Source organism: Pelodiscus sinensis, chromosome 19, assembly GCF_052426305.1.
Source record: "Pelodiscus sinensis isolate ZL-2025 chromosome 19, ASM5242630v1, whole genome shotgun sequence".
NCBI lineage: Eukaryota > Metazoa > Chordata > Testudines > Trionychidae > Pelodiscus > Pelodiscus sinensis.
The window spans coordinates 14,934,594-14,946,402 of NC_143070.1; the positions used below are offsets into that span (position 1 = coordinate 14,934,594).

The 11,809-nt window shown below is 49.1% G+C and overlaps 1 pseudogene; it reads left to right on the forward strand.

Annotated features, from left to right (window-relative positions):
* The window catches only part of LOC142823132 (killer cell lectin-like receptor subfamily B member 1B allele C), a 31,995-nt pseudogene extending 21,423 nt beyond the window's left edge, over window positions 1–10,572 (forward strand).
* Window positions 10,573–11,809: the final 1,237 nt, after the last annotated feature.

Consider the following 11,809-nt stretch of genomic DNA (forward strand, 5'->3'; position numbering starts at 1 on the left):
AAAATGGCTCGTTTCCTGACAAAACTCTGTAGCATAGACATACCCTGGGAGAGGTGCACTCCTCTGTCCCCCACAGAGATTTTCAACAGCTGAGAGTGGTGCCCCTACCACCAGCCAGGCAGTTCTGTGCTGGGCAGTCCTGAGCATGGGGTGAGGCTTCATTTAGCAGCTGGGTGATTGCACTTAACAGGAACCTTGGCTGCAATGCCGATGAAAAAGCTGATGGCATCTAGACTGAATGATTGACTGGAAGAGCCAATTTACCTTTATGAATGATGGAAACAAATTTCAAATTCTTTAGTCAGTGTTAGTTATAAAATGACAAGATTCATCTCCAAGGTTGAATGGGGAACAGGTTTAAAACTAATAAAAGAAAGTTCTTCTTCACTCAGCGTGTAGTCAACCTGTGGAACTCCTTGCCATAGGAGGCTGTGAAGGCTAGGACTATAACAGAGTTTAAAGAGAAGCTAGATAATTTCATGGAGGTTAGGTCCATAAAAGGCTACTAGCCAGGGGATAAAATGGTGACCCTGGCCTCTGTTTGTCAGAGGCTGGAGAGAGATGGCAGAAGACAAATCGCTTGATCATTGTCTTCGGTCCACCCTCTCTGGGGCACCTGGTGCTGGCCACTGTCGGCAGACAGGATACTGGGCTAGATGGACCTTTGGTCTGACCCAGTACAGCCGTTCTTATGTTCTTATGGCTCCAGGTGTCCTAACCTAATTCTACAATCAAATTAACTGCAAAACTGTGCACGGCCCTCATCTCTGTAATGTCTGTTCTTCTCTGAATGAGTGTTCCTGTGCATTTGAAGTAGGTGTGTAGACGCCTACGTGCACAGGGGCCAGAAGATTTTCTCCTCTCTGTGACCCCTGGAGTTGCACCTTCATGGCACCCAGGATAGCAACCTGCCAACCCATCACCTCCGCGGTTCCTTCCTACCACCAGTGACATGCGGCTGGGACATCCCGTAGCCATTGCCTCTGCAAGCTCACCGGTTTTCCTGTTATTCTGTACACAGTTTGTTTCTTATTGTTCTAAGTCCGATTTTGTGTTTCTAGTTATTGTAAGTGCACCTCCCTTCTTAGAACCCACAGAGTCATGGCGGTCGCACAAGCCAAAAAACCACCCACGCTCTTCCTGCCTGCAGTGCTTGAGTGAGGGTTACCAAAGAGACCACTACAGAATCTGCCACAAGCTCCGCCCTAGGACTCTAAAGGACAGAGGCTCAAGGCACGTTGGATGGAGGTGGCTCTGCACCTTCAGCCTGACCCGGGACCAGAAGACCCAGCACCACGCAACTCTTCATCGGCATGGAGCGCTCTGGTGCCATCCTCCACATCAGGGCTAAAGGAGGATTCCTCTAAGCACCATCACAGGTCCATGAGAGGAGGAACAGTAAGGTGCCATTCTCCATTGCTGGTGCCTCAGAAGAGGAAGAATGAAGTTTGAGACCCACGCCTCGTTATTTTGAACTGGGCTGTGCCACAATGAAAACACGTGACCAGTTGGTATAGCGATAGTGGCTCTGACTTCCTTGATAGGGCTGCTGTTTTGCAAGTGTTAGCAGACATTGAGTCTTGCAGGTCAGTTTCGCATTGGAGGCGAAATTAATTATCCGGTTTCAAGCACTTCTGCAGAAAAGGACCTGGGGATTTTAATGGATGAGAAATGGGGTATGAGTCAACAGTGTGTCCTTGTAGCCAAGAAGGCTAGCAGCATATTAGTAGAAGTATTGCCAGCAGATCTAGGAAAGTTATTATTCTGTTCTATGTGGCACTGGTGTGGCCACATCTGGGCTACGTCTAGACTGGCATGATTTTCCGCAAATGCTTTTAACGGAAAAGTTTTTCCGTTAAAAGCATTTGCGAAAAAGAGCATCTAATTGACACAGATGCTATTCCGCAAAAGCACTTTTTGCAGAAAAGCATCCATGCCAATCTAGATGCGGTTTTGCGCAAGAAAGCCCTGATCGCCATTTTCGTGAACGGGGCTTTTTTGCACAAAACAATACCGTGTTGTCTACACTGGCCCTCTTGCGCAAAAGCATTTGCACAAGAGGGCTTTTGTCCAAACGGGAGCAGCATAGTATTTCCGCAAGAACACTGACAATCTTACATGAGATCATCAGTGTTCTTGCAGAAATTCAAGTGGCCAGTGTAGACAGCTGGCAAGTTTTTCTGGAAAAACTTGCCAGTCTAGATGCAGCCCTGGAGTATTGCATCCGGTTTTGCCCTCCCCCTGTGCAGAAAGGCTGTGGATAAATTGGAGCGAGAACAGTGTAGGGCAACGAAAATCATTAGGGGCTGGAGCACATGACCTATGAGGAGAGGCTGATGGATTTGGGTTTGTTTAGTCTACAGAAGAGAAGAGTGAGGGGGGATTTGAGAGCAGCCTTCAACTCCTTGAAGGGAGGTTCCAGAGAGGATGGAGAGAGACTGTTCTCAGTGGTGATGGATGGCAGAACAAGGAGCAATGGGCTCAAGTTGCAGTGGGAGAGGTCTAGGTTGGATATTAGGAAAAACTATTTTATCAGATGGGTGATGAAGCACAGGAAGAGGTTACCTAATGCTATTTACTTGGTCATGAGAGGCCATTGGGCTTTACAAATGAGTCTTGACCCCAGAAAAGTTACGAACCAAAAGCCAACACAAGGCCAGACAGGGCTGAAACAAAGACTTGCTATACAATGTGGTCAAATATACACCATCCTAAGGACAGCACCCGAAACTAGGCTAGTTTGAAATTTGGTGCTGCCTACACTATTTCGAGCCATCCCTTACTCCTTGTAGAATGAAGTTTACAGGGATGGTGAATTAGCACATCCACTCTGTTTTGAAATAGTGGACGTGTTCGAAAGACGTGGGGTAGCTATTTTGGGATACTGGAGATATCCTGAAATAGCACTGCAGTATAGACATACCCTAAGTGGGTTAGAACCATGTTGTTCAATAATTGACAGTAGGAATGTGTTAGTATTTTCTTCATCTTTGCAGTATTTTGCTCTTCCATCACTGTAGTGCCCTCAGCATGATGCAGCCCTTAACTGACAGGTTTTTAATTATTCCTGGCATTATGTGAGGAGGAGTATAAATGCCCATTGGTGGGTGCTGCACAGGGAAGTCCATTATTATGTCTTGCTCTACATGCTGAAAGTGTTTCACCAAACACTGCCTCTTACAGATCATCCTCCGTGTCCTCGCTGGCATCGGCTCGCTCTGCAGCTGGGAGCAGCTGGGATCCTCGTCCTGGCGGGAGCTGTGACAGTGATGGGCACTTGGGGTAAGCACCTCCAAATTAATTTGTAGGAAAAGCTACACCCTGAAATTTCCCCATCTCCGACATTTCTGATTCCAACTCTCTTGTGAAAAACCCCCCCAGACATTTCACTAGCACCAAAATGGGAACAATATGACATGGGCAGGACAATGTTAGAGCTTAATACTTGAGGCCCCTGTGATCCCGCTCTTACAGCTTCACTGTCATCAGTGTGCAGGGCGGAGTGGGAGACACCCATCACTGTGTAATAAATGCAGCAGTCTCTCTTATCGTCTCTCATGACCTATCCCCCTGGCCCAGTTCTGAATGTGAAAGCTGCAGTGTGTGATGTGCGGCTGATCCCTGAGCAGTAGCTGCCATTCATGCTCATGCTGTTCTGAAGTTTTTTAGCCCAGACGGTCTCTGAATTGCTTGAAGAACAACAGTACCAAGGAGAGACTCATCCCTCAATGCAACAGCAGACCTGGCCTGACAGATTTCCAGTCCCGCTTGCAACAATTTGTGTGTGAATCATCTCCCAGCAACTCAACAGGTATCTCACCTCTTTCTCTCAGCTACTCCTTGCACTGCAGCGCCACCTACTGGTCACATGGGGGCAATGACACAAACTACTGCAATAAGACAAGGGGGGGGGAGGGATAGCTCAGTGTTTTGAGCATTGGCCTGCTAAACCTAAGGTTGTGAGTTCAATCCTTGTGGAGACAATTTGGGGCAAAAATTTGTTGGGGATGGTACTTGGTCCTGCTGTGAAGGCAGGGGACTGGACATGATGACCTTTCAAGGTCCCTTCCAGTTCTAGAAGATAGGCAATCTCCATTAATTTAATGGTGGGTGGGATCCAACATGGGACTTCTAAGCTGAATCTATGAGCTATAGGCTCATACTAAGGCAGTAGAGCAGACTCATTAATCTCTCTCTGGTCTCAGTGCCACTACATGGGACACCACACCCAGAAGGTATGTGCATTATAGGACAATTACCCTATTGCTACCAACTAATTAGGACAGCTGGTAGCAACTCCTGTGTTCAGTTTCCCTAATTCTTCCATTGTAAATGGGTGTTGTGGTACCTTTGAGAAACTTTCACACATCCATTATTGGAACCAGACCTTAGAAATATGGGTGTGGGGTGCTCTCAGGTTGAAGAAACAGGATTGCTTTGTCCCAGGAAATGTCATCCAAGAAGAGTCGCCATTTCCCCTCTGGCTTCTGATCCTCAGGAAGACTCTGGAGCAGGACACAGATAACAGCACGAACAGTCAGAAACCTTGGGCTCACCCTGGTGTGGCAGCTCACCCTGCGCTGGGAGTTACCCATAGAGATGGGGAAGGGGGTGAGATCTGGGCCAGGTTCTCCCTCACCTAGCACATAGGAGCTGCATGTTTGTAGAAATGTCGGTGGTGTCCATAATGCCTACACACCTCCCCCACTTAAAAAAGGCCCTTCCCCACACCTGCCTGAGGTTCTGGGAGGGAGTGTGGATGTAGGAGGCAGGCTCTGGGCTGGGGCAGGTGATGGGGGGGCAAGAGGGGGTGAGGGGTGCAGGCTCTGGGATGAGGTAGAGGGAGTAGGAGGGGGTAGGTGTAGGATTTTTACCTGGGGCACCTCCTTCTGGCAGCAGCTCCTTGGCAGAAGGAAGCCAGAAGATCTCCACCACCAAAGGCACCACCCCATTAGCTCCCATTGACCACAAGGGTGATCAAGGGGAGGGGCAATGTGCAGAGACACAACTTCCTTTCCACTCAGGAGGCAGAGCGACAGGTGGAGCCAGAGCTGATAGGAAGTTGCTTTAGTCCAGCTGCACTACCAGTGACAGCGACCAGGGGTGGCAGGTAGTGTTGGGGGATGCATAGGGGGCAGCAAATGGGGCCAGGGAGAGACTCAATCCTAAGCATCGCTGGAGCTGGGCCTCTGGGCCAGGAATATCCTTGGTGCCCGAGCACCAAGGGCCCAAAGAACTTTCCAACCCTGCCCCCGTGGTCTGTCACCTCCAGGGACACCACGTGGGCCAGAAGCTCCTACAGGGGAGGAAGACAGAGCTGACCAGGCTCCCACTGTGCACCCAACCCCTGCTTCCTCCCCTCGTGAGGACACACTCTCCATGTCACCCACCAGCCCTGAGCGGTAGCAGTGGGTACGGTGCTGGACCAGGTCCAAACCCTGCTGCTGGTTCAGGATGTGGCAGTTGTTTCTGCTGCGTGTAACAGAATTGCTTTACATGTTTGGGTTTTTTTGGGTTTGTTTTTTAAAGAAATTAGGCCATGAAACACAACGCTGCATTAAGGGCACAGGAAGGTTACAAAGCCAAGCTCCTGAAAGTTAGGAAATGCCAGATTTACAGTCGCCCACACAACCATAATCCAGCCTCCATTTGTGTGTGCCTTGCGATACTGTCTCTATTGCATGGTTACCTACTGTTTTTCCCAAGGTTGCTGACTCATCCAGTGTGCAGAGCTATTTGGTACCCATGTCCATGATGGCTCCCCAAATAAACATTCACTGCATGGGAAGAACCCACAGTCAGGCTGAGGGACAGCTGCATGGGCAGCCATGAACGTGGCGTTTTCAGTTTGACTTTGTGACCTAAATAAAGTTCTAACTCTGATGTGTGGTATTATCTGCCTCTCCTGCAATGCAGCCATCTGTAGGGGAAACACAAGGGCTGTGCAGCAGGGCACAGGAAAGCTACACAAGGGGAGGAAATGATGTAGCATTGCAGTCGAACCTGACCTGCATTAGCCCCATGCTAATTCAGGCCTGAGATACGCACAGTTTCACCAGCATCCTCCCTCCTGCCCTGCAGCATCTGCTGCTAATTGGTTATGGGAACTGCCCTCAAACCCAGTCCAGGCAATGGGGCAACTGGAAATGTTGAGCCCATGCACGAGTGTAATGAAGTTCAGAACTTTTAGCTCCGTGACATGTTTCCATTTTCCCCTCCAGAGGGACCAGGGTGCAAGCTCTGCCCCCCAAACTGGATGTTGCACCGGGACAAATGCTACTGGGTGTCTAAAAACAAATCTTCCTGGAACAAGAGCCGCGATGACTGTTCAAGGAGGGGCTCCCGACTGCTGGTGATACAGGACCAGGCCGAGATGGTAAATCAATCGTGTCCTGGGGATAACAGCTCTAGTAATAATTATTCTTCCTCAAGGAATGTCTCTGTGGGCGCTCTACTTTGGGTATCTTGGCGCTCTTTTGCTTATAATCAGAATTTTTTAGCAGCAGTATTCCCACCCAGGTGCCGATGCCACTCATGCTGCAGTGAATGTGCTGAGATGCATGCACCATCAACCCTCCCTCAGTTCTCTTTGAACCACTCCTGGCTTGGTTGGCACCTAGCAGCTAGGGTTGCCAGGTGTCCAGTTTTCACCCGGACAGTCCGGTATTTGTGGCCTTTGTCTGGTAAAAATACTCAGGAAATACATTTTACATGTCAGGTACTTTCTGTTTCTCTCATTTTTCCCTTGCTGCATCTGGCGGGGGTGGGATGAACAGGGAGTGTAGGGATTTAAAGGGGCAGTTACTTTTTTTTTTCCTCAACCAATTTTTTCCATGCTATGTTCAGTATTTTTTGTGAAAGTATCTGGTAACCCTACCAGCAGCACTCCATGCCTGTGACAGAATCATTCCCCTAAGAGCTGCCACCACTGTATGAAGTTCTCTTCTACATCTTTGAAAGCAAGAGAGCTTCAGCTAAAACTCCTCACCACAGAGAAGACCAACCTTGGAACCAGTATCACAGGTCTCTCCAACCCATATCTCTCCTACAGTGGCTTCTGATCAAGGACCACTTGGACCAAGAGACCCTCCAGCCAAGAAAATGACTAAGAGGAAGCATGCCTCTCCTTCAGCAGACAGGTCACCCAAAAGGTTATCCCTTTAGCAGAAGCCTTCCTCCACACCCAAGGTACAGGCTTCAGCGGATGGGAAGGCAGTCCCGTATGTTCAAACTCCAAGGGACAGTGTCCTCTAAAGACACACTTCCTGCAGTCTCAGTACTGAAGTTGAAGAAGGCCACCCCTCGCCGTTGGTACCGACAACAGCAGTACCAACATAGTCAGTACCCAAACTGCATCGCACCGCAGGCAAGGGCTGACAGGAACCGCCAGTGTAGATGCCGACCAAGATGGTACTGGCACTGCATGCCAAAGTTTTCCTGGTACCGACCACATTGAAGGCACGGGATGACTTGGTACCGCAAAGAATCCAGTCCTCCGCACCAGTGGCACCAATCTTTCCACTGCCGAGGCCACTCACCCCTCACCAAGAGCTGGCGGTTGCAGGCGGGGAAATCGGTGCCCGATTCCCCATGCAACATGAGGATCGGAGCAACAGGAGTGCGGGACAAGCCCAAGCAGACAGAGGTTGGTTGTAAGTGTGGATGGTTGTAAGTCGAGGTGGTAGTAAGTCGGGGAACGGCTGTATCTCAGGACCAGGGTCCACAAGCTCCATCTCAAGGCCTGGATCCTCCGAGGGTGATGGCGCAGGACCTCACCTGTTCTTGTAAAGAGAGTACAAGTAAGCCCTATTTGCGGAAATGGCCTCATTTCTCTAACTGGGCCACCTACAGAGCACTTTGACCTTGCTCAGCACAGTTAATGATGGACTTGGAGAACCTTCTTTTCTTAAAGAAACCGAATCTTTTGAATTCATCAGTAAAGGTCCACTTAGTGGGTCTTTCTAGGAAACATGATATTGTAGAGGGGCACACTATTTTCTGACACCTGACCACTAAGACATTTTTAAAGGTCTCAAGAATCTTTTTCCTCCAGTAAGGCCAGCAGTGCCATCTTGGGAGCTCAACCTTGTCCTTAACATCTTGATCCACCTTCCATCCGAACTGATTTCACCATGAAAGTTGCTTTCTTACTCGCCATCACAACAGCTAGAAGGGTTCGTGAGTTGACAGCTCTTAGAGCAGATCCTCCACTTACGATCTTTGACAAAGACAGAGTTGTCCTAAGACCACACCCGAAATTTCTTCACAGTTCCACCTCAGCGAAAGCCACCAAATGCCTCATCCTGATGCTAATGTGGCTCGACTCCTCTCTGTGGGTGCTCGACGGATGATTGCTTTTTATCTAGATAGAACAAAGCAGTCCAGACGCTTTTCCAGACTGTTCATTTCCATAGTAGATGGCTCCAAAGAGCAGGCTGTTTTGAAACAGAGGCTTTCAAAATGCATAACGAATTGTATTAAAACTTGCTATGACATCAATAAGGTGTCACAACCGACTCAGTTCCGGGCCCGCTCCACCAGGGCAATGGCCAACTCTACGGCCTTCCTCCATAACATGCCCATCATGCACATGTGAAGGGTGGCCCCATGGGCCTCTACACATATCTTTACAAAACAGTATGCCATATACACTCTTCACAATGTATCCGGTTTGGGGTGGCAGTCCTCTCCGCTGTCCACCACTCAGGTCCGAAGCTCCTTCTTCCAGATGACCAAGGTATTACTCCGTAATCACCTGCAGTGGAGTGCCCACAGGGACACTCCTTGACAAAGAAAAAAGGGGGTTATTCACCTTGTTCATTAACTGATGTTCTTCAAGATGGGTGTTCCCGTGGGCACTCCTTGACTGTTTCTCCTCCCCTCTGCTTTGGAGCTGTAACGTCTCTCCATAGTAGAGAAGGAACTGAGGGACGATTGATGGCACACACCCGTTGGCATGCTCACTACAGCGTGAGCAGTGCCACATATGCACGCCAGCACCCAAGGGGGATACTGCTAAAAAGTTTCAATTACAGCTGCTCCCCAAGTTGCGAACGGTCGAGTTACGACCGTTTGCACTTACAACCAAAGCTCCCATGGAGCAGTCGTAAAGGCAGTCCCGGAGTTACGAACACGACCCACGCTTATGAACAGCATGGTCACGTGTAACTCAATGGAGTCCGAGTTATGAACAGTTCGAGTTACGGATCAAGTGTTGGTCCGTAACTTGTTCGTAACTCAGAGAGCGGCTGTATAAACACAGGAACACGAAGATACCACAGTGAAAAACCCACAAGGACACCCATCTCAAAGATCAGTTACTGGACGAGGTGAGTAACCTCCCTTATACACAGAACCACGGTGTTGTGCGTCTGCCGCATTTGCTCTACACACACCAACACGAGCTAAAAAGCAAGGAAACAAAAAATAATTGATGCTCTGCCACCCAGAGGCAGACACCTCACTGACAACACCACAAAGGTTGTACTAAGGCCTTAATTCTGCCCAAGTCAGGAGAGAACCTACACTACTGGCCCATAGTCACAGAGGGAGTTTGGGGAATTAAATCCAGTTCCTAGACTTTTTACTGAGCACCTTACCCACTAGACCTGCCTTCCCCCCTCACTTCATTCCTCCATGTCATTTGCAGACTTTCATTCAAACCACTTTCAAAGACATAAATCGGTTTTGGCTTGGTCTCATTATTACATCCCCCTTGAGGAACTGGACGTGGATGGATGGCTCCCTGTTAAATCAAACACTGTGAGTGGTTTTATCTTCTGGGTCCATAGAAGATGTGCAGCAGGGGGCACAGAGCTGTTGCTTTCTAGCATTGGTGGGAACAGAGGCTACATAGGGGCACAAGGGATGTCAAGTGCTAGGCACCATGTTCTGTACAGAGCGGAGTCCTGAGCCTCATTCCACGGCTTCCATCAGCGGTCAGGCTAATCCTGCCGGCTGAGTTTGGTAATATGGACACATGTTTCCTATGCTCAAACAGCTGCTTATAGGGTTATGGGCTAGGAAGTATTTAATCAACCAGGGCTCTGCAGGAACAATTCGGCAGAATAAATTCAAGGAGTGTCTGAATGAGGAAAAGCTGCTAAAAATCTCGTTCCAAAATTCTAAACAGTGTTTATTTGTTTCCCAGGTTCAAGTCAGTGAATCCTCCCGAAGGGAACAACAACTGTGGGGTGATAAAAGCAGATGTGATTCGTTTTGAAAGCTGCAGAGCTGCAGCCAAGTGCGTTTGTGAAAAAGACGCTCTCCAGATATAGGCAGTGACATTAAATAGCTGCATTTTCTATGGACAATACAATCTCCTTTAGTTTCTTTCTGTCACATGAATGATGAATATTGAAGGCAAGTTTCAAAGGGAAGAACTGGGCTTGTGCCCACTCCCTTCCTCCTGTTTTTATAAGGTGTCTGAAGACAACATGGAAGATTATGGTGCAGGAAGAACTATTGACAATTGACATCACAGGTAGAGCCGGGGGGGAATTTTCCACCGAAAAATCTATATGTCCAAAAAAATTGCAGTTGTAAGTCAAAGAGGACTATTCACAACCTGGTGCTGAGGTCACTGAATAGCTGCAGCCACAATAAAATAATAAAACATCAGGGGCAAGGGGCAGCAGGAGGAGACAGCAGCTAACAGCAGCGAGTAGCTAAATGGTTAGTGCACCATGTTGGAATCCCAGCTCTGGAGCAGTGCAAACAGATGGGCCATGTATATCAAGAGGGGGTGGGGCTATTTTAAGAGCTTTCTCTCAGCGACAGAATCCATTCCCAGGAACGAGCTCAACAAGCCTAACAAATGGATCTAAGGAGGACAAACCTATTGTTCTGCATAGGGCCGGTCTTAGGGCTGGGCAGACAGGGCCCATGCCTAGGGCGCTGTAGACAGGGGAGCATTGGAAGGAGCTTGTGCTGCCCCCTGCTGGCTGTGGAAGGACTTGGCTGCCCACAGCAAGTTTTCCTCCGCTCTGGCACCTTCCCAGGGCTTCTTCCTGATCCCAATCCCTGGTCCCGCCCCTCCATCTGCTCATTCCTCAGCTGGCCGACTGTGGGCCCGGGCTCTACTGCAGGCTCCCCAGGAGCCCAAAGTGACAGTGTGGCAGCATGGCCCAGCACCGCCTGGAGTGAAGTCCCTCCCTGCCTGTGCCACTTGATCTCTGGCAGGGCAGGAGCAAAACTCTCTAGGCTGTGTCTACACTGGGCCACTTATTCCGGAAAATCAGCCGCTTTTCCTGGAATTAGCTGCGAGCTGTCTACACTGGCCCTTGAATTTCCGGAAAAGCAACGATGTTGAACTGTACAAAATCAACCACTATTCCGGAAAAACTATTCTGCTCCCGCTCGGGAATAAGTCCTTATTCTGGAACACTGTTCTGGAAAAGGGCCAGTGTAGACAGCCCAGTAGTCTTTTCCGGAAAAAAGCCCCAATCGCGGAAATGACGATTGGGGCTCTTTTCCGGAAAAGCACGTCTACATTGGCCACGGACGCTTTTCCGGAAAAAGGGCTTTTCCGGAAAAGCAGCCTGCCAGTGCAGACGCTCTTTTTCCTGAAATACTTATAACGAAAACTATTCTGTTTTAAGCATTTCCGGAAATTCATGCCAGTGTAGACACAGTCTCTCCGTGTGAGTGAGCAGGCAAAGTCAGGGAACAGAGAGAGGGGAGAGGAGGTACCCAGAGGCTGAGAAGAGAGTGGGGAAACTGAACTTAGGGGGTAAAACCAGGCACAAACTTCATGGAGTGGGATGGTAATGCAGAGTCAGTTCTTCTGGATAATGTACATCTTTGAACA